The 24032-nt window shown below is 36.0% G+C and overlaps 1 long non-coding RNA gene across 4 annotated transcripts in view; it reads left to right on the top strand.

Annotated features, from left to right (window-relative positions):
- LOC121016296 (uncharacterized) overlaps nucleotides 1-24032 on the top strand; it is an 887083-nt gene that overhangs the window by 232605 nt on the left and 630446 nt on the right. For all 4 annotated transcript variants that reach the window (XR_005784209.1, XR_005784210.1, XR_005784211.1 and 1 more), the window contains exon 2: nucleotides 10206-10298. This is a non-coding gene — a long non-coding RNA (uncharacterized LOC121016296). The remainder of the gene's footprint in view (nucleotides 1-10205; nucleotides 10299-24032) is intronic.

The raw sequence follows: 24032 nt of genomic DNA, 5'->3' as shown, positions 1-24032 counted from the left end.
TTTGTATAGCACACTCAAGGTTTTTGTCATCTAACGTAAATCTGATCTCATCTTGCCCCATCATGAGAAAATATTTTTAAATAATCAAATGTGAATTCTATACATGAAAAAACATGTTCCCATTTTAACTTGAACATCAGATTAAAAGCTTTCCTTTTCAGTATATTTTTTATACCAAACTACTGCAACAGATCCCTAAATCTTAGGGGTGAAGGAAGATTTTACAAGTTAGGGAGCCAGTCTTTTGTTTTCCATGGCAGATGACCAGACTAACTTCAGGTGCAGACCAAAGCCAAGGCAAAAATTCAGAGAATGTTGGACACAGAGGGCAAAATTCATCTTTCAATTTACTTTTTAATTCACTAGACTTTTAAGATAATTTTTAACATTTGACCAAGTTCTGTATCATTTACTGAGTACTGGGTTTTTTGTTAGATACACAGGATACAGATATACAAAAAAATAATAAGGCACATCACTGGCTCTCATCACACATAAAAGGTAAGAACCTAAGTTGTAAATGTCTTTAATAATTCAGAGGACAGATATTTTCCTGATTCATTAAAGGAGGAGTGGACAGAAAATAAAAAACCTCCTTTGCCAAGAGTCGAGAAGTCTGCTAGGGAATTTACATGGTGGTGTTAAAATTGTGCTGGCTCCTCAGAGCACCTAAAGAAGAGACTGCCTGCTCTTCAGAGCTCACAGGATGCCTTCTGTATGGGTCATTTTCTCATGTAGTCAAGCATTTAGTGGCCCTTATGTGCCATATGGAAAAACGATCCTCGAAACCAGTGGGGGTCGACAGAAGGCAACTCCTGCGATAAACCCAACAGTCGTACCTCAATTTCCACTTTCCAGTAGTAATTCACCTGAGAAGTTGTTCCAATTCTTTCTTTCTAAATTCCCATCCTTGTCTGACCCTTGTGTGAACGAGTTCAGTCTCTCGGTGAAACTTGGCATGTGTGCCCCCTCTGAACCAATCTACACATCTAGACATGGGCTCAGAAACATGACTTCTAGTCCTGTTACTCTTGCTATTTGCTCAAATGTCAACTGTGTTTATTCTTTCTTCTCGGACTCTAAACATTGCTGTTTACTCATAGGAAATCTTATTAAAACAAACAAACAAACAAACAAACAAACCCTCTATACTTCAAACCCAGTCTCTCTTTCTATGAACCATCCCTCATGTAACTTTCTGTTATAGCAATAAAAATAATTATACCACTGCTAATAGTTAGTAAATGATAAAATGGTATCATATTCTGATATATTACATACTATAGTCTATCTGCTTCTAACAATTTCTAATTACTCTTTTACATTTTACTATTGCCTACTAGTGTAGATGGTGTTGGAATAAGGCATTGTCTCTACCAGAAATGATAGCTGAAATCTCCCCTTTCGAGTGGATGGTGCAATTTATACAAAGAGTGATTCTGATATGTACGTGCATCTCTCTGTTGTGTGAGAATAGACTCAGTAAGCAATGAGCAAGGTTCACCAAGATATAGTATCACAGAATGTTTGCTGCCAAAGAAGAACTAAGAACAATCTAGTTCAACGCATTCCTCTCACAGATTACAAAAAACAAACAAACAAGAAAACAAACAAAAAAACCTATGTTTAAATCAGAAATTGGCAAGCTGTAGCCTGTGGACTAAATCCAGACAATCATGTTTTTATAAATAAAGTATTATTGGAACACAAACTCATCCACTCCTCTATACTATCTGTGGCTTTTTTCGTGCTACTAGAATGGAGCTGAGTATTTTGACCGATCATGTAACTTGCAAAGCCTAAAATATTTCATTTACTATCTTGCCTTTTCAGAAAAATTTGCCACCTGGTTTAGATAGGTTGCACATGATCACATGAAAAATTAGTGGCAAAATTAATCTCGAATCTGTATTTCCTGACTCCTAGTTTCATGTGTTTTTTTTCTATTCTACCATCTTGTCTCACTACACCAAATATCTAATGTTGAAACTGAAGACTAAATCCAAAAATGGTAAGAAGAAATTAGTTACAAGTACAAATGGGAATTATTCAATTCCACCAAAGTTTTTAAGAGCTACTAGTTTAATTTAATTATGGAGTCTTTAGTATTACCCCCAGAAAAAATCCCACAGATCATATAATTTTTATGAATATCCAATGTCACAATTAAATTTATCAAGTTATATTTTAGTACAAATATCACAAAATAGTAATAGTTAGGAGCCTATTCTAGTATGAGCTCCATCTACCCTAGAAAGTAACAAAATAGCTCTTTAGCTTTTAAAAGGGTATTTGCCTTTTAATATGAACAGCCCAAAGTCATTATTCAATGATACTCAAAGAGCCAAAAACCCTTAAAGGGACACAATACTGGGAAACAAATTATTAAAACCCCAGAACTCACACACACACACACACACACACACACTAGCCCTCAAAAACTCTAGACTGGTCATTCTCAAAGTATGGTCCCTAGACCAAAAGAATCAACATTACCTGAGAACTTGTTGGAACTGCAAATTATTGGGCCCCCGCCTCAGACCTACTAAATCAGAATCTCTGAAGATGAGGTCCAGAAATGTCTGTGTGTTTTGTTTGTTTGTTTGAGAGAGAGATTGGGCACAAGTGAGCAAGGGGCAGAGACAGAAAGAATCCCAGGGGGCAGGGAGAGAGAGAGAGAGAGAGAGAGAGAGAGAGAGAGAGAGAGAGACAGTGAGAGAGAAATGTAGGGCTTGAGCTCACTGGATGTGGGACTCAAACTCAGTAGCCAAGAGATCATGATCTGAGCCATAGTCAGATGCTTAACAACTGAGCCACCCAGGCGTCCCAACAATCTGTATTTTAACAAGATGTTCGGGTGATTTTTGGGTATGTTAAGGTTTGAAAACCACTGGTCTATAGTAACATGGGCAATAAACAGACACTTTAAAAAGTACAAATGAATTAAAGCCATAGGCAAATCATCACTATCTATAGTAACTTGCACATCATTTACTTCTATTTGATAAGCATAATTAATGAAGACTTCACCTTTTAAAATAATGTATCAGTCTCAATCAACAACTAATGAAGTCTAGGAAATTTGCAAATTATGATCAGTAAATTGATACCATATTTTCATTATAAAGGGAAGGTTATATGCAAATTACAATAAGTAGTCTGATTTTATTTTGATGTTTGACTACTGAAAGCCCCTAAGGTACACACCTCTTTCTTCCCCTTCTGTTCCACATCTGCATTAAGTGGATAAGAAAGCACAGTGCTCCCTCTGGCAAGAAGTTCCAACCACAAAAAGTGCTGGCACACGCCACACCCTCACCCAATCCACCATCCTTAACCACGGTGAACACCTAAGCCAATCTCCTTTCCCTACTCTTTCAAGTCATTTTGGACCTGAATAGGAGCCACCCTGTTCTCCCCAAGAAAGCTCATTATGTGGGTGGGAAACCTTTTCATACCCATGTCATATGGATAGCGTCATCAGTATTGACATCTGAACCAAACTGTAACTGGTGAGGATTCTATCCCATTTTTACAGAGTGACTAAAACTCAGATTCAAACCTTTTTATCCCTCCACTGCAAATACATTCAGAGATGCAACTTCAAAACTCCTGTTAGAAATCACAAACCTCCTGTGTTGTAGCTTTCAAGCACGATATTATATACATAAAATTAAGGACTTTATTTTAGGAATCTGATCAAATGCTGTGTTTTGCCAGCAATGAAATTCTAACGCACCAGGACCATTTTATTAAACATTTGTGCCACAGGGACTGAGATATGGCTACATCTACAATAGAAAAGAGGAAGTAATTGTTCTGATAATCATGATACTAAGAAACGATTGAGAGAAAAGTAGCTTCAGAGACAATATTTAGTAGTTAATTGTTCAACTCTCCAGTTCACATCACTTGCTGACTTTGTATCTAGTTATGGGGTATATCAAAGTGAATAGAGATCAGCTGGAATTTTGATACCAGCAATGTTTTTCTTTAGTGTTGCTTCCGCAAAAATACAATAAATAAAATAAAATAAAATAAAATAAAATAAAATAAAATAAAACAAAATAAAATAATAAAATAAAATAATAAAATAATACAAAACCCACAAAAATGTCAGGGGTATCTTTGCAAGATACCAAAATGGAAACTACATACAACAAAAATCATCTCAGAGAACCTCATGTTTTGAATGTTTTGGATTCACTCTTCAACTGTTAATTAAAATTGACCTTAAACTCCAAAACCTCAGCTAAAGAAATAGTGTGATATCTGATCTGCTGGTTAAAATCAGACAATAACTTCAGGCCTTAAATATAATAAAAGTACTTTTTTTTTTCTTACCACCTCCATGTTTTTTTTTTTTTAAAGATGTTTTCTTTGCAAGTACTTACTTTTTATTAAATTGAAGAGGTAAGGCATTTTTTTCTGATGAGCTAGCTGCTCAAATTTTGGCCATAAACACCAAATTCTTATTACTAAACCCTAGGGTTTTTGAGTGCTATTAAACTCATATCAGAAAACAAGGCTGAGTCTTTCCAGGTAGTAAATGTATAATTCCGTGAAAAACCTAGATGCCATGATAGTTGCTCACCTACTAAATACTTGAATAGTATAGCCATTTTTAATAGGAGAATTCTAAACATTACATTATTCTTTCCTTTACTCTTTGGTTAACCAAAATGTGGTTTGATTAAAGATAATTCAACCCAGTGTCTATTAAAATGAATTCATTGACAATAGCTGAAGATGTTCAAATTTTATATGGTCAAGGATTATGTAATTATGATCAGCCAAAAAAGTTGGGCTGGTTACTTCAGTCTGGTTTCTTTTTTTTTTTTTTTTTTAATTTTTTTTTTCAACATTTATTTATTTTTGGGACAGAGCGAGACAGAGCATGAACGGGGGAGGGGCAGAGAGAGAGGGAGACACAGAATCGGAAACAGGCTCCAGGCTCTGAGCCATCAGCCCAGAGCCTGACGCGGGGCTCGAACTCACGGACCGCGAGATCGTGACCTGGCTGAAGTCGGACGCTTAACCGACTGCGCCACCCAGGCGCCCCGTTCAGTCTGGTTTCTAAATTTTCCAGAAACCTGAGGAAGAACCAGAGTGAGATATTATGCCTGACAGTATTATGCCTGTCATCTGAAAAGTTACTAGCAGGACAGCTGGGTTTCAGTGTGGAGAAATATATAACTTAACTATATTTAACTTGTTATATTTGTTCTAAAATATTCCATCAAAAAATAGGTTGCAAGAAATGATTGAATGGAGGTTTACAAAAGTGCTGTTAGAGAAGTCTGAGGTAATGATGGCACTCACTGTTGAAAACAGGTGTTCTAGGAAGTAAGGCTGGTTAGCAAGGAAAAAAAAAAAAACAGAAGAGAAGCTGCTTCAGAGGGCTCAGAGCATTGTTTAGAAAAATACTGGAGTTTTGCTTTATAAGCAAGCTCTGAGTAGCATCAAATATGACCCTTAAAAATTTCTTGATATCCAGATATGCAAGAAAATGTATAGCAGACTTATTCAATAAAAATGAAAGAGAAATTAATTTACCTTTCATTTACTTGATAAGCAAAAAAGGTAAGAAATTATTTGAGCATTACTATCATAGCAGTTGAAACAATTGTGGTTAGATGAAAATTTACCCAATTTCTTAATTTTTTGTTATAATATTCTGCTAAAAATTAGTATATGAATTGTGATTTTATTTTGATATTTTATTCTGCTTTCTACCTTGTTTATGCTGTAATCATTTATTTTGTTTTCCAACTTATTTATTGGTATCTCTCTTTTATGCTGAAAGCTTTCCTCAAAATTTCAAGTACTCTTTGGCTTTTGATTTATTTATAAGAAATTTTATTTATTTATTTATTTTTTAAAATGTTTTTTTAATCTTTATTTATTTTTGAGAGAGAGGGAGAGAGAGACAAAGTGAGAGCAGGGGAGGAGCAGAGAGAGAAGGAGACACAGAATCTGACACAGGCTCCAGGCTGCGAGCTGTCAGCACAGAGCCCAATGTGTGGGGACTTGAACCCAGGAACCGTGAGATCATGACCTGAGCTGAAGTCGGACGCTTAACCGACTGAGCCACCCAGGTGCCCCTATTTATTTATATTTTTGAGAGAGAGAGAGACAGAGCATGAGTAGGGGAGGGGCAGAGAGAGAGGGAGACACAGAATCTGCAGCAGGCTCTAGGCTCCCAGTGGTCAGCACAGATCTGGAAGTGGGACTCAAACTGCTGAACCCAGAGATCATGACCTGAGCCAAAGTGCGAAGCTTAACCGACTGAGCCACCCAGATGCCTCCTTTTGGGAGGGATTGTAAATTAAAGAGAAATAGTAAGTATATAGTTTCAGGTTCTGAACGGCTGGATACCAGCAATCCGGGAGCTAAACTGTGGAAGGTGATAAAGTCACAGCTCATTTTGGCATTTGTTAGAATCCCTTTATTTTTTAAAAAAATTTTTTAACGTTTATTTATTTTTGAGACAGAGAGACAGAGCATGAATGGGGGAGGGGCAGAGAGAGAGGGAGACAGAATCGGAAGCAGGCTCCAGGCTTTGAGCTGTCAGCACAGAGCCTGATGTGGGGCTTGAACTCACGGACTGCGAGATCGTGACCTGAGTTGAAGTTGGACACTTAACCGACTGAGCCACCCAGGTGCCCCTAGAATCCCTTTATTTTTATTTTTTTTTTAATTTTTTTTCAACGTTTATTTATTTTTGGGACAGAGAGAGACAGAGCATGAACGGGGGAGGGGCAGAGAGAGAGGGAGACACAGAATTGGAAACAGGCTCCAGGCTCTGAGCCATCAGCCCAGAGCCTGACGCGGGGCTCGAACTCACAGACCGCGAGATCGTGACCTGGCTGAAGTCGGACGCTTAACCGACTGCGCCACCCAGGCGCCCCTAGAATCCCTTTATTAACTAAGTGATTGTTTCCAGTATCTACTGCCTGGCAGCCATAAGCACAGAGTATCTCTGGTTAAGTTGTTGCAGTAAACAAATCTCCAGGCCCTCCATCTGGGATGGGGGAGGGGAATTGCCCGGTGACAAGGGATTTAGGAGGATATCTGAGGCATTTTACTACTCCTAATCCAGAATATAACCCAATAATATTAGTGTTAAATTCCTTCCCTCAAGGTACGTTATGCCCCCAATTCTCCCGATAGCATGTGTCAACTTGTTTCTTATCTTTTTCTGGGTCAAACACTCAGATTTTGGTTTTATCCACTCAGTCAATTCAGATTTTTACTTATCCATCTTCCAAAATTCTTGATTGCCCTCTCTTCTCTCATTCTCTTTATTCTAATGAGTGTATATCTATTTAATTTATCTAATTTCAATTTAATGGACTTCAAGTAAGTAGAGGTAAAGACATGTGTTCAGTTTCCCAAGATAATTTGCCCAATGTGCTTTATTTAACTTACAATGTAGTTAAGGAAAGAAGACTCCAAAATATGAAACAATTCAAGGCAGTATAGAATAAAGGGCTAGATTGTGGGTTCTGCAAGGGCCCAGACAAATGTAGAAAATTGCATGGGTATAATCCTTTCTGAAGAGTGCATAAGAATTTAAAAGAAAGGGAAGAAAAATTTAAAGTGAAAGGACAGAATGTTTAAAATCCTAGAAAACTCTGGGATTTCATGAGGAGATGGTTCTTACTGGACTGGCAGTGGGTCTTTGTGAGAGAAATATGGGGAGCTGTAGAAAAGCATGAATTGACTAGAGGTATATGCATCTGAAAACAGAGGCATTCATAAATGGAAACAGAGGACCACTAATTAGAGGTATATGATGATAAATATAATACTTTAGAAAATGTATGTTAAGCCTCCTGAAGAATGGCTAGGTTGGGGAAGAGTAGCTGGAAACCAGAATCAGCCCAGGAACTCTAGATTTTGTAATCTTAATCCCAGGACTACAATACCAGCGGGACAATCATGAGCAGGAGTGAGAGACATATGGTACTAGACATATGTACCAATTTGGTATGCCTCTGGCTATTTTCAGTTTCTCATTCCACCTAGGTTTTTTCCACTGTTTTGTTGTTATTTGTTTTTGTTCTGTTAAGGAGCCACACTCTGGAGTTACTTGCTCAAATTCTAATGGAGTCGTAGAGGATGGGCTCCAGGAGTCCAGTTTAAGGGCAGTTGACAGAATCTAAGTCTCAAATGATGAAGGCCTGGACTAGGCAATAATTCTAAATAAAAAGAGGAGTATCAGGTATGAAGACACAGTGTTAGATAAGGAAGTGGTAGTTAAAAGATGAGATGGAATAATCTTTGTGCTTAGACTTCTTTTTTTTTCACTTAACTTCTTGCTTTTATGTCTTTTATCTAATGTATTTGATTCCCAAATTTAATGGTGTGAGTTTTATGTGACATTCCATCACATTTAAGATATAAGAATCCAGAGACACTGGTCCTTGTCTTCATATGTCTTATTAACAAGAGTAATAATTTTTTTTCCTTAACAAACCGTGGGGGGTTATCCATCCTGCATGAAGCAGCTCTGTAGGCTCTGCCTGAGCAACACATATGTCTCATAGGCATGTTGCTTCTTGGAATTCTAGCAGTTTAGATATCTTTCTCTTCTTAAGGCTTTGCCTTTTGTTTCTGTGAAGATTGTCTGGGAGAGCTGATCCATTTCAATCTGATTGTTACTCTAAATGTCTAAGTGTAGGTCTTTTCGGAGTACAGTTTTTAATAAGAGAATACTTGTGGAAGAAAGGAAACAAATAGCCAGAGGCCTAGGGAATTGGCAAAGGCACCCTAAGAGAAGAAATGCATACCAAGTGGAGTGACTGCAACACTGCTGCCAAAGACCAGCTTTCTTCAATTTAAAATACCGTATAGTTTGGAAAAAAAATTGTTAATATACTTGACACACAATGTTACATCAGTTTCAGTTGTACAACATATTGATTCAACTTCTTTATCCATTATGCCATGCTCCCCATCAGTATAGCTACCATCTGTCACCATAGAATGCTATTACAGTACCATTGACTATATCCCCTATGCTGGTGCCTTTTATTCCTGTGATTTATTCATTCCATATAGTTTTAGTCAAAAGTGAATTATGAACTCAGATATTAATCCAGAACAATGGTGGAATTTTTCTAAGTATGTCTTCTTAAAATAGAAGATCCACAACTGATGTTTGTGCCATTTGTTTCCTTTCCTGTCACCCTTGATCTCATTTTGATAATTGTCATGTAAGCCTTCCAGGGGCTACAAGACTAAAGTGCCTCCTGACATCCCTCTCTGTCTCAGGGATTCGTGGTCTAGGATGACTTGTTATATTCAGAATGAGAGATTGTGCCAATTGCAAAGTCCAAGCCAAGAGTTTCACCTCTGAATCTATTTCAGAGGATGCTTTTGATATTTGTAGTGTAATGTATCCTGAGACCACTGCTTTTAATGATTACCCCTCTGCCTCTATATCTATTCCCTTTATCCCTATCAGTGAAGGAGTCACAACTGAGGAAATGAGGATTGTGGGGATGGAGGTCATAATCGAGTGAACCCTTATTGCATCTTTAGTTTGGAATTATGTTTCTCTAAATATTGCTTTAGGGGGAAATCAATGGGTATAAATAAAAAATGCTCAAGTAAGAGAAAAATAGACTTAAAGGTGAAGTGCTTGAAATACACGGTTCATAAAGAACAACATCCAAAAGGCATATATTTCTGCTTCTGGGGACTGCAGAAGATGAGCCATAAAGTATAATTGTTTTATATTAACAATTTCCATCTTCTCACATTCATAATTGCTTTAGCTAATGCAAAAGTTAAGATCTTAATACAATTAGACATTTGCTTGGGTGAATTGGAAAATGTTATAGAAAGAAATGATAACACAAGGGTACAAGAAATGTACTACTTTAGAAAAGGCTGCAAGAGTTATACATTCCAGCTGTGCTGGGTCCCATGGTTCTTAATTTGCATATGAATAATTAATATGCATACCCCAATAATACCAGCTTCTGAGCACTACATTCAGTATGAATTATGCAGAAACACTTCAAAAATGCCTGTAATAGTCAAGGGAATTAACACTCTCTAAAGTATGTAGAAAATAAAAATCATTTGTTTGAAAACTGAAATAAAAACAGGAGATCTGATTAAAAACAGTCAGGAAAGGATAGTTTCTTGATTAACTGTCTTTTTTTTTTTTTAATGTGTGCTTTATCTTATAGGAATTGTACTAGCCTTCAGGAAAGAAAGTGCATATGCATCCCCGGAACAGTACATTGTGAAACTATGGAATTACCAAAACTACAGAACAAATAGTAAGTAGTATGGGCCAAATTCTGAGTTAGCTTCCTTCATAGAAGAGATACCTGAATTAAAGGAAGAAAGATTTAAATAAGTACATCAAAGGGCAGTGAAAATGTGTGTGTGTGCGTGTGTGTGTGTGTGTGTGTGTAAGTTGTACATGAAAGAATAGGGACAATGATTCAACATCTGTTTGGGAGATTTGTTGGGTAAGAGGATTTATGTAGGCTACATGTATGATTATAAAAATATCAGCATACACCAAGACTAAGGCTACTTCATGGCTAGGCCATCATTTGATAATGGCTTTCTCCTTTTGTTAGGCAGAATGACTGTCCCTGACTGTCAAGCTGACTGAGAACTAGGAAAGAGTTATTAGAGTTCTAAGTGAGATTCAAAGAAGTCATTTCATTTGAGGAGTTTCATGGGACCAATGTCAATGGCAACCATGAACTGCTCATTGCTCTGAAGTTTTAAAGAGATGAGACTCCTTGAATTACCTTAGTTTTCTTCCTTTATATTTTTGCACTTTGGTAGATATGGTTTGATGAAACACAATCCTCTTGGTCTTCAAGAAAATACAGAAATGTTGTCAATTACACAAGAATGTTTATTCTTGCCATGCCAAAATTGCTAGCCAGCATCGAGCTCCAGGGAATTTAGAAAAGTTCAGGCATTAGAGCATAGTGGTTAAATTTGAAGACTCTAGAACCAGATCTACATTCTGGAACCACAACTTACTAAGTGTCTGTATTTGGGCAGGTCACCTATATTCACTTTATCATTGTTTCCTCATCTATAAAGTGGAAATATTACTACCTATTTCTGTAAGGTTATTTTAAGGATTGAATGAGTGAATACATGTAAATCACTTAGAATCGAATTAATCAGTACATACCAACAGCTCTATAAATATTAGCTAATGTTGCATCGTAAAGATTTAGCTTGAACTCTAGAGTCAGATTATTATCTTGATTTTATGTTATACTGCCCATGAGACCTTTCTAACCGTCAGTTTCCTATTAGTTAACTGCAACTCCAAAGGTTGTTAGGTATAGCGCTTTACAAAATGCCCAGTTCTTAATGTGTTAGCAGTTAAAAACAGCATCACTATCATTCTTATATTTTATGAGATTTTCAGTAACCACTATGAAAGTCTATGCTTGTATTCATGAATGTAAGAGCTGCAAGATGTTACTTAGAGTAATAAATACTATTTTAAACATGTTTATCTAATGCCTACTATGTCTTCTCAGCCATGTAGACTTCAAACTCTTCAGAACCCCCAGTAAGTGACTATTTCATTATATTTGTCAGTAAATTATACTTATTTTTAGGATGAAGGACTAAATTTTTGTAGCCTAAAAAACATCCATCCTACCATCACCATGTATCGGTAAAATATATATTTGTATTAATAAAGTAAATATGCATATGAAGAGTTACTTTGGGAAAAACAGTTATTCTACTTACAATAGCTATGTGTTTGTTTTGATGAGAGCAAATGGTGAAATATGGTACTTGGCAGACATGTGGAATGATGAGGTATTATCTTCTCTCTATTGTATTAGAATTGAGCTTAGTTGATCCATAACACTTATAACTGGATATAACCTGCCAGAAATAGATCAATTTCAACATATGGAGATAAAATCAAATCATGAATGTGTTCTTCTGAGTTTTATGTAGTGAATTAATGGTAATGGATGAAGTGCCAGTAAATGATTCATACAAACAAGATCAATCACACTATGTCCTCATCAAGCAAAAAGTTGCATTAATGTCAATAAGAGTTTTGATACAAAAAGAATAGGTTAATGATAAGGTATGAGCTTCCTTGTTGTGATGTAATCTATACTTTCCTTCTGGGTATCTTCACTGTTTTCCTAGATTATATAATACAATTATCTCTAAATAATGATATCTGAAGAACTGACTCATTGCCTTATTATCAATGAATTGATAGAAGTTGGTGACTGGTCATAGAATCACTTGATTGAATCTGAAATTGTTCCATATTTATAAAGGTATTAATACTGAGTTCATCTTTGTACCCATCATTAGCATTGTCAAAATCATAATGTCAGTTCAGAAACTTCCTTTTGAATGTATTATTGGAAGATCTTTCTCTTTTAAGTTCATTTATTTATTTCTGAGAGAGAGAGAGAGAGAGAGTTAGCATGAGTGAGGAAGGGGCAGAGAGAGAAAGAGAGAGAGAGAGAGAGATACTCCTATGCAGACAAATAGAGAGGGAGAAAGAGAATCCCAAGCAGTCTCTGCTCTGTCAGTGCAGAGCCCGAAAAGAGACTTGAACACATGAACCACGAAATCATGACCCAAGCCAAAATCAAGAGTTGGGTGTTTAACTGACTGAGCCACCCAGGCGTCCCTATTGGAGGATATTGTAATGCCACCTTGATTAAACTAGCTAGACATGCCTTCTTCAGTAGCCTATGTTTGTGAAAATAATAATTCTTATTCCCTGTTAGAACATGACTTTATTTTAACTTGACTTTTTTTTTTTTATCAACCCCAAGGCCTCATTTATATCTCAAATATCTCTGTATGGCTTCTATCAGTATTATCAGTTCATAGTTCTTATTCTTCATGGCAATCAAACCAATGCTAAATGGCAGAGGAGGAAGGATATTTTCTCCAATCAATCTACATTCTTACTTCCTTTTTCTTCCTCATTTCTTCTTCCTTCTTTGCTACTGACAACTGAGGGGAAAAGAAGACAACATTTTTCTCCTTGCCTTTTGCTGATTAGACCTGAGACAAAAAACCTTTAAAACACAGATGACAGACATGACTATCTTGAGGGATCTGCCTTATTTGCTAATTCTATTGAAGTAATTTAGGAGATAAAGTCTTACAGAAATCACCTGGACAAGACAGCCAAGAATAGATTTTTCCAAACTAAGCCTCATGTAACCAGTATATTCAGTTGGTCAATTTCCTAGCTCTTCTGGCTTGTCCCTGACCCAACTCTGAAATACTGATAGTCAAGGCCTTGACTTTGGTTTCTACCCCACCCCACCCTCTTTTCATTTTGGTCTGAATTCAGAATGTACTTTAAAAATAAATTTTATTGTTTACGTTGGCAAGAAATTACAATTTGTACATGACATTTAAACTAAAGTTTCTGAGAAAATTCTCCTCTAGAAAGACAAGTCACTGTTTCAAGAACTGAGATGCCTAAGGACAATTGAACTATCTATGTACAACCACAGTGAAACTGAACATTTAGATAGGCAACTAAAGGGCAAAAAAAGTCTCTTAGAAATATTTTATGTTTTTAATTCCTTTCACATATGACAATGGGTAGCAGTTCCTGGTGTCTTCCATGCAGAGGATATTCATGGGGGAAAAAAACAATCCTGATCGTTGCTTGACTTAGTCTACACTTTTGGAGCTCACTCAAAGGTGAAGAAGTTTGACCTCAGTGGAAGGGGTGGGAGAGACACACAATATCAGAAACATTATGGAGTAAAAGGACCAAAAGAGTCACCAGAGTTGGGCTATTCAGGACCTGCAGACTATTTTGCACTATGACTACACAACTTTAATTTTAGACCAATTTCAAGTAAAGAGGCACATTTATTTTATAGACTCTGATGTGTCTTGTATACATACAGGGTATTCTCTCTTAATGTCACATATCAAAGTGAGAGCTCTGTTATTTGTATCCATAGAGGCTGCAAGGAACACAAAGTCTAGCACCCACAAATGCACTGGTTTTTTTTTTTTGTAGCTGCTGAAACGTTTTAGAATAGGCCTATTGATTTATCATTTAGGGTGAATATAGTAGCTAGAAAAGAGATAGGACTGATAGCTTAGGAGACTGAGGCTTTTGATTTATTGACAGAACAAGTGTAGGCCTATGGCCAGTCTCAGAGTTGCTCTTTAGAAATTAGAGTGGTTTCTATTCTGGAGAACTTTGAAGACAAGTGAGGTTGCCCATTACCCAAAATCCTCAAGTCTAGTGAGGGCTGGAATCAGGCATAGATCCACCATTAATGAACAATGAAGATCCTTATGTTACTTTTGGAGCAATAAGATACATTTTTTTTTAATCAGCTGAGAAGCTAATTTCTATCATAATTGTAGTAAAATGAAATGGTGCTTTTTTATGGCTAAGTTTCTAATAAAAAATTTCATATGATATGTATAGGTAAATGACTTCGAAGGAGTACAATTTGGATCTTTGAAATATTTGAAAATTTGAACTTCACGTTTATGAATATACCTGTAACTATTAGGAGTTAATTATTATGAGCATTATTCCTGTATCTTTGGTAGTGAACATAAGCCTCCTAAACAAATTGAACGTAACCATTTGCTAACATTCCCCCTGGAATTTTCCTATAACTAGGTGTGCTCTTTCCAGTTTTGATGCCCCAAAGGTAAGATAACTCTATAAAGTTCACAGTATCTGGTGTTAGCCTGCCTGGGTTTTAATCTTGGTGTAAATATTTTACTTATGAGCAAGTTATATGTTCTCTGTGCCTCAGTTTCCTCATTTGTAAAATATGGCTAATAATGTTGCTTTCTCTTGCAGTTATTGGAAATATTAAATGAGTTAATATCTGCAAAATGCTTAGAACAGTATTTGGCACATAATAAAATACTTAACAAATATCCATTGCAATTATTATTTCCTTAGATTTATTTTAGAAAATCCCTAAGTAAAATCAGTTAGATTTTAGCTCTGCAACAGACCAGCTCTATGGCAGTAAAGGTAAGGTGATAAGATGGAAACTCGAACTTGAACCATATCCTGGGGCCTAGAGGCATTGGTGGAGAATTCAGTCTCCCGAAACAATAGTGGGAATGAAATTCCTGAAAGGACGGATGCTGGATAGACAAAAACTGATTTCTTCTATATTTGTAATGTCAAAATTGGTGTCTAACTTACTGCTACTAGTTTAAGCATTAGCTTATGTTCATAATGTTTAAAAATTATATGGTAGTCTAGTCTATTCTTATATGTTTTGTTTTTGAATAAACAATTTTGTATGAAACTGTTTTTCTCCTTTGACTCAGTTTTTGTCTTATATATGTAAAATCAATCTTCCACAGACTAGGCACTCTGTTCATTCTAGCCTTTCAAGCTAGTCCTGTGCTCCTGTAATTGGTGTTTTGAAATAGCCCTGAATAAGTGGACTTCTAAGACCACAGTCTCGTATATTAACCAGGCATAAGAATGGCCTTGTATTTCTGTGTAAGAAAGAGAAAAATTTCCTGGCTAATCTTTCATACACTGAATTTGCACTTTGTCACTTACATCTGGTATTTCTATTACGTTGAAAATGTTACAGAAACTCAAACTGGTATAATAGATTTTATGTACGTGTGTGTGTGTGTGTGTGTGTGTGTGTGTGCATGTGTGAAATTTCTCACAGAAAATTCATGGTAGGAGTTGTCTTCTGCACCAAAGTATATCAATCTTTGAGGTAGGAAACAACTAGGTCCATTAAACCAACATGGATACTCACTTATAACTCATTTATTCATTTGATGTCATGGTATGAATGCATGTTTACTCCATTAGGTTCCACCTTGCACTGAAATTGAAACAATGTAGCATAACGCCAATTTCCTTAGTTTTGTGTTTTTGACTTGCCCATAGAGGTGAAATTTCTTCATGAACCCATTTAAATTTCTAGAAAACTGTAAAGTTATGATTGCTTCAACAATAATTTCCTTACCCTACAATATATCTTTTTATTTGTATGCCAGAATTTTGAAAACAGTATGGCTGTTTTACATTTCCTTGAAAACCCTGAACACTAACAAATATTACTTTAAGCCATCCCAGTGACTATTGGAGTAATAGAGCTTAATGTTTTTACTTGCATGCATTTCAAAAAAGCAAGCAAAAGGGGCTTATGTTTTTCAGAGGCTTATTCATTTTGATAGATTTTATTTTCTAAAGATGTGGTTGTAATCGTATCTCTTATCCACATACTCTTATGCAATGTTACTTTGTCCCCTGCCATCAAAAAGTAGAATTTGTTTCTCTACCCCATTGAATCTGGTGAATCTTGTAATTGCTTTGACCAACAGACAGGCAATGGCAGAAATCAGGGTCAACTTGTCCATCAGACACAACTAGCACAATGTCTGGGGCAATGATACTCTTAGGAGTGTGTGAAAATGTTTTAATTTCTCTTAAAATCAGAATAAAAAATGAATATTTAGGTTTAAGAAAATATTTGAACATAGGTTTATATATTCATCTTTCTACTAATGCCATCACTTAAGATAGATATATTTATGTTTGTTTATTCATTTTATGGAGGAAGAGGCCCATTGAAAGCAAAAGTGCCTAGGGCTCATGAAAATCATAATTCAGGTTTTGAGGAAGTGATACAATGCCACCTCATAATTAACCGGAAAGCTTCTGCTTCCTGCCATTTGGGATATTTGCCCTTGGGACATTCTGTCTCAAAATCTAGCCACCAGTTTGTGATAAACCTAAGCTAAATGGAAAGGTCATTCTAGTTAATAGCTGCAGACGAGCTCTCAGATGTCAGCGAGCATTGCCAACCATGTGAGGAGCTGTTTTGGAAGTCCAGCCTAGTGGAGCCTTCAGATGACGTCAGCTTAGTCATTATTAGATGGCACCTGCATGAGAGACATCAAGATCTTCCCAGCTTAGCTCAGTCAATCCAAAAAAATGCAAAAGTAATAATGTGAAGTTTTAAGCCACTTAAGTTTTAGAGTAGTGTGTGAGGTGGCAATTGATAACTAAAATATTCATTCATTCACAATTTATTGATAATTTTTGTAATGTATTATTTGGGTTACTATGATATATAATAGTGATATGGTGAGCTTTCTATTGATGAGCCTGCCTAGATCAACTGCTTCTTTAAAACCTTGGAGGTTGGGGGGTGGGGGGGGTAACAAGAATAGGCTTGAAAGTTAATTAAACTCAAAAAGAAGTTATAAGATTATTTTTAAGTATAAAAAAAGTTACTATGGGCAAGTGTTGTAATTCGTTAAAGGGAAATATCTTTATTATGAAGCCATATTAATAGAATAAAATTGTTTTAAATAAAACCATTCAGCCACTGGATCTACTACATTCTAGCTGCATGACCATGATTGTGTATTTTAATTGTTCTCTGCCTCACCCATACCTAGCTTATTTGGCTGTTGTGAGGATTGGATAAATCAATATGTGCAAAACTCTTAGAACAGCACCTGATATGTGTGTGATGTGTATGTGTTTTAGTCATGTGCATTAGTTGTTCAATAAACATTAGCCATTTATACATATATTTATACTCATAAGCATGTTATCAGTGTTTAGAACAAACTGAATTTGATAGAAGACAAGCATGAACCTATTCCCTTGTCTTCCTGCTGTAAATTGCAACCACAACCTGTTAAAGCCCCCTTTCTTGCCCTTAGAATATCTTAGGTAGATCCCATAACTTCCCCAGACAATTTCAAGTATTAAAAAAAAAGTTTCCTTTTGGGGGATTAACAAATTAATTCCAGTCTGATGTCAAAGCCTCAGTCTGTCATCAAATTCAGAGCTTCTCCTTCTCTGACCCAGGCTATGAGGTAGGTTTCTTCTCATTTCTTTACCTAACTCCTCTGTCACTCACTAGGTGCTTTTCCTAGCCCACTTCTGATGGGCTCCAGAGACAAAGCTTTTGAGGAAAAGGGAAAATTATCATCAAGAACTGAAAATAGTTGAGATTTTACCATGATTGAGACCTAACAATTTTAATTTTCACAATTTTATGAATGCTGGCAGAAGACATGAGACTCATGGGCCAGAGAGAAAGGACTTTATTACTTAGAGCACAGCAACTAGCATGAATTTCATGTTTGGGCTGGTCCCTTTCAACCCTTAATTCCCTAGGGGTAGTCTTGTATCATAGCTGAAGAATCCTGAGCTGAAAGAACCCTAAACTTTTATAGTGGGCTACAAACAAAACTGCCTGACCTTTGTTCTGAAGGACAAGATTATCTAATATTTATTGAGTACCTCCTATGTGCCAGGACTGTTCAACAAGACTCTATATTAGGCATTTCATGTAAATACTTTAATCTTCCACACAAACTATGTAATAGGTATGGGAGAAATTCAAGCAAGATAAGTAATTTCCCCAAATGCACAGAGCTATTGAGGGCAAATCTGGAATTATGACTAATTTGGTCTGATTATTTTCACCTGGCCTTTCATGTTTAAAGACCATTACTGTGGCCTCACATGTTTAAAGAAAATTAGTAAGACAGTTTGGGTTTATGTAGCTTTGAAGTAGAGGGAGGGGAAGTGTTGGTTTGTTGAAAGCAGTTGCCGTCCTTGGGGCAAGCAGCCTCCATATTAGGATTCAGCAAGTGGACTCAGCATTATAGCTTCATTCCTGGTCTTGTCCTCTTGTTTCTTTCCTTTTTTCTTTCTTTCTTTCTTTTTTTTTTTTTTTTTTTTTCTTTTTCTTTTTGTCCCTCACCCACACTTTAAAACCCTCAGGGAACTGAAACTTCCAGGCCTATTCAGTGCACATTGCATCAGACTCTTGGTCATTTTATGGTTTACCCTCATACTTAGGCCCCTCAAGCTGATATAATAATAAGAACAAACACTCAGAATTTGGGCTGTGTACCAAGCATGGTTCTATCCACTTTACATATATTATCACATTTAATCCTCACAAGAACTTCTGACTTAGGTACTATTATTATCTTCATGTTTCTTTTTTTTTCAACGGTTTTTTTTTTTTTTTTTTTTTTTTGGGACAGAGAGAGACAGAGCATGAACGGGGGAGGGGCAGAGAGAGAGGGAGACACAGAATCGGAAACAGGCCCCAGGCTCCGAGCCATCAGCCCAGAGCCTGACGCGGGGCTCGAACTCACGGACCGCGAGATCATGACCTGAGCTGAAGTCGGACGTCCAACCGACTGCGCCACCCAGGCGCCCCTATCTTCATGTTTCAAATGAAGAAACTGAGCTAATAGAGGTTAGGTTACTTGCCTTAGGTCACACAATTAATTCAGTGGGGATGGGATTTAACCTGGGCAGGTTGGTTCAGAATCTGTGCTCCTCAGTGTTATATTATTGCTGTCAAGAAAGCACATTTAGTGTTTCTTCCATGTTCTTTCTTGTGAGGATCTGGGTGGCTCAAAGCTTTTCAGCCATCTTACCTCCTCCCCTCTGGAAACTTTTTGTTGTTGTTTGTCTTTTTAATTTTGTGTTCAGTCAACCAGTTTTCTCAGTGAAAGATTATATTCAACTCAAGTTCTTATGTGTTTCTTTTAGAATTTTTACTCACTTGTTTGGTTGCTGGTCCTAAAGTTGACAAAGCATTTATTCCAGGCTCCCTCTTAAATGAAGCAATCACAAAGGCTGAGCTTAATATTATAAACCTTAGAGAAGAAACAGACATGAATTGTACAAAACTAATCAAGCCAGATGAGTGTCATTGGTACTATTGTCAACTTGCAAAACCCACAAGTTTAAAGGTGATTGGCATGCTAATCATCTTAGTGGGGATAGGAAAGAATAAAAATTCTCAAGGTTATATAATACAAATCTGGTAAAAACAAGATATCTTGCCATTGAAGTATGATTATAAACCATTCTAATTATATAAAAAGAACTCTTGGAATCATTTTTATTAATTTTATGCAAAGTTTTAACTGGGTCTTATTGAAATTTATAAAATATTTGAGGAAAATGTTCATGTTCACTTAAGTACCAAAAGGTCTCAAAAAAGCTGTATTACTTGAGTTATAAAAGGTCCCAGGAAATTCTTTTCCTTTTGAAAGAATTAGCTGAAATTTTGAAGTGATTAAGTATTTAAGTATATTTGAATTGAAACATAAATGCTCACCAATCTGCTTTCTTGTTTCCTGCTGGGTCTGGCAACTCTAGTTCAACTTGGAGAACATAATGGGCTCTGCCTAAGTATCCATTGTGTTATTTTAAATATCTATTCCGTGGGGAGAAAATTGACTACTTCTTATCATATTTTAATGGGCAAAAGCACTCACAATATTAGTAGTGTATTCAGTAGAAAAGATAAAGATTTAGACAAGATAGTAGAAAGTAATTTCATGTTCACTTTTATAGTTATGTTAGAAAATGGGCCAAAATGTGAATGACATAATTATAGAAGTATTTACCTTAATTGAGGTCTCATCAAAAAAGAAAAAAAAAGTGACCATACTATTTTCAAAATTATGGGTAGTATTGTGCAAATTGGTCAATGTAATAAGCCTATCTTTTAAAACCCAAGAGAAATAGGGCAAGATGGACTAAGCTGTATATTTTCAACACTTAGCCCCTGGTTCGTTTAAAATTCAGAAAAGAATACGTTGCCCCCTCTTAACACATACATGTACACACACACATACAAGCTTGTGATGAAGACCCACAGCCCTCGTGTCATAATAGGAAAGACTTCAAAGCCGTTAAGAATGTAGGTGAAACAGAAGGGGAAGGTTGGTCAGGACAAAGCGAAGAGACATTTATGAAGAAATAAAACTATCATCTGATTTCACAGGACAATAACACTTTTTTTCCCCACATTAAAACTGAAGGTAATGTAGGACATATGACTTCTCACTCTACTTGAAAATGATACCAACTCTGTTGAAGAAAAAAAATTGAGCTATGAATTTTTTTATTATTTTTGAAAACAGTTGTACAATTTTATGGCAGAAGAATTCTGTTACAGTATCTTCAGTCTCTGGTACAACAAATCCCTCGCACAGTTAATCTTTTATGACTCAAGAAAACTGTATTTTTTTCCTAAATAAAGTTTTTCATATGAGATATTCTTCACAAAGTATAACAACCTTAGAGACCTTCAGTTATGGGGTCTATTTTACAGTTTGGGCCCAATGAGACCATTTTTTTAATTAACAGAGGTAACATGGGCATTCCTATAACCATGGAGAACCAGCTTTCTTTGATGAAAAAAGCTTCTTCCTCCCATATCTGTGAACAGAAATGTGACCATAGTCACTCCACTGCACTTTCTGACTGGTGTTCTTAAGGCTAGGGGTAGACTATCTTCAGTTGTTCTTATGGATCTTCATTGCCTCTGCTGTGGTCAGTCTTTAACTATAGTAAAGCCATCTTCTCCATTCTGATAAAAACGGATAATGAAAAGTAACACAGACAGGAAAACTTCCCCCTCTGACCTAAAAGATCATGTAGAGAAATTAGCAGACTAATGAGAATGCAGTTGAAGCTCAAGAACCAAGACACAAGAATCAGAGGACCTGAATCAGTGCTGGTACAAGAAACTAGGTCTTTATAACTTCATTCAGTTACCATTTTCATAAGACTTTACTTCAGAGTATCTATCTCATTGTTGGTGCTATTGACATTTGGGGCTAGATAATACTGTCTTGTGGAGACTGTTCTGTGCTTTTTAGAATACTTGGCAGTATCTCTAGCTTATACCCACTAGATGGATACCTGTAGCACCCACCCCCCACTCCACAGTTGTGGCAACCAAAATGTCTCCAGACATTGCCAAATGCCTCCTGAGGTAATACCCCCCATGGTTAAAATTACTATTTATTAGAATCTATGTATAATTTCTGACATATAAATAATGAATGAATTAATGAATGAAATTGGTGAAGATTATTAAAGTGCTTATCCCATTGCATTGCCTGGTATTAGATGAATACTTAGCAAATAATAATTCTCCCTCCCAAATGTCAGATGTAACTGAGTTTGTCAAGATCACTTCCAATGCTTACCTTGGGAGAGTAATTCGTCTAAAACAGATGTTTGTGAATGAAAAAAATGCAACTAACTTTCAGTTGATATAGGCTATTGAAATACAATTTGCCTCTGCTTTCTACTATTATCTTATTGAAACAGTGAAGGGATTTTTTTAAATCATAAATTACCCCAAATGAGAGGAATGATAATAAAATTTGTGTGACAGGAAACAAACAACATATATGGTAAATATGTTAGCCCATCTAAAAATAATTCTAAGTTATTAATGGTGAAAGCTATTACACCAATATTGAAAGCTTTAAAAAGACTTTGAACCTCAAATCTTTCCTCCTTGCCAAGAAGTAAGACAACTTCTATGATTCTGCAGAAGACTTGAGGTTTATTTTCCATCAAGAGTGAAACATAAAGTCTCTGAATCAAGTGAGTACAAGAGGAGGCCTCAGTGTTAAAGGGAGAAATACTTTATGGAAAACAGATTAAGTAACTACCCATGGAATGTTGATATCACAGCTCTTTTCACCCACATAACCCAAAGCTTACACCTTTCCAGGGGGAACTCAAGAGGCAATATGATGTAGTAGACATGAGCTGGGCTGCCTATTTGTGTTCACTAGTTAGCTGTATGACCTTGAATAAGTTACTTAACTTCTTTTTATCTCAATGCCTTCATCTATAACGCCTGGATAAAAATAGTACATTTCTCTTAGAGTGTGGGAATTAAATACAATAATACCTTACTAGTACTTAGAACCCTGCCTGCTATATAACAAGCATATAGTAACTGTTTATTGTTATTATACCTTAGGAAATCGAAAGAGCTCAAGAGAAAAGACCTACAGATATGTACAGTGGTATTTTTTCAGCTTTTTATTTCAATCACCTCTCAAAAAACCACAGTTGACAAAATTCATGGAGCCCTCCAAGTTTCCAGTCCACTTTTCAATTTCCCTTCTAAAATGTTAGTAATTAGCCAAGGACCACCAGATCCTGAGGAAGATCTCTAATATTGGAGTCAGACACCAAAGCAAACAAACAGAATAATACACCTTGAAAAAATGCAGGCAATGAGTTTATAACAAAGTTAAAAGAAATTATTAATATCCACACAGAGATAAGAGAAAATGTATCCATGAATCAAGAGCAGTTTGCCAGGCTGCTATTAAAGAGCATTAATAAGAGAATAAACAAGGGGTGTAGGAAATAAAAAATATGATGACAAGTGTGAAAAATTCAACAGAATTCAGTAAGATTTTGGTGTCATACAACACTTTAATTAACATACTTGCTTATCATAACTGATAGCAACAATAAACATAAGGTAGAATAAAAATATTTTCATATATGAAAGAACTAAAGCATTACCTCTCATGAATCTTTTCTCAAGAAGCTAATGAAAAAAATTAGGAGAGTAAGAAAAAGATAAACGAATAAAAGACCCCAGATCCAACACCAGAATGGTAAAGACAGGCTCCAAGTTGATGATAAAGGAAGGTGTAAATTAATAGTTTTACAGCAGATCTAGACAGCAACTAGCTAGCTCATATTAGAGAGACTGCTCCATGACTAGTATGGATCAAGGAAGGTTTATCACACCACATATTGATTTGGTAGAATCTTTCAGATTGTCTTGTATGTTTAAAATTCAATTGTTCATGTAACTAGATCATTCTCCTATGAAATAAATTAACACTTTTATCCCTTTATGTATTTGAAAGACAGTGAAATTATCACAATAGAATTCATCGGCCAAAAATCTATACAGCTGCCTTCCAAAGTAATGAAAAATTTATGTCCAGTGCCTATTTTTTAAAACTATACTGTGATTTTTTTCTAGAATGGTAGCTTAGCATTTTATTTTGATTCCTGAGGTTTCTCATCATCAGTTCACAGTGGTTATTTGTGATTCCTGGACAGTATTCTACATCTACACAGTCACATCTCTGTGAAAAGTACACTTTATTATCTTTTCAGTAATAAATTCTATTATTTTCCTGCCTTTGGGAAACAAGCACTAGTTGAGAGT

This window comes from Herpailurus yagouaroundi, unplaced genomic scaffold, assembly GCF_014898765.1.
Source record: "Herpailurus yagouaroundi ecotype Mexico unplaced genomic scaffold, PumYag 210, whole genome shotgun sequence".
NCBI classification, from domain to species: domain Eukaryota; kingdom Metazoa; phylum Chordata; class Mammalia; order Carnivora; family Felidae; genus Herpailurus; species Herpailurus yagouaroundi.
This window is presented reverse-complemented; position numbering and strand designations above follow the sequence as displayed.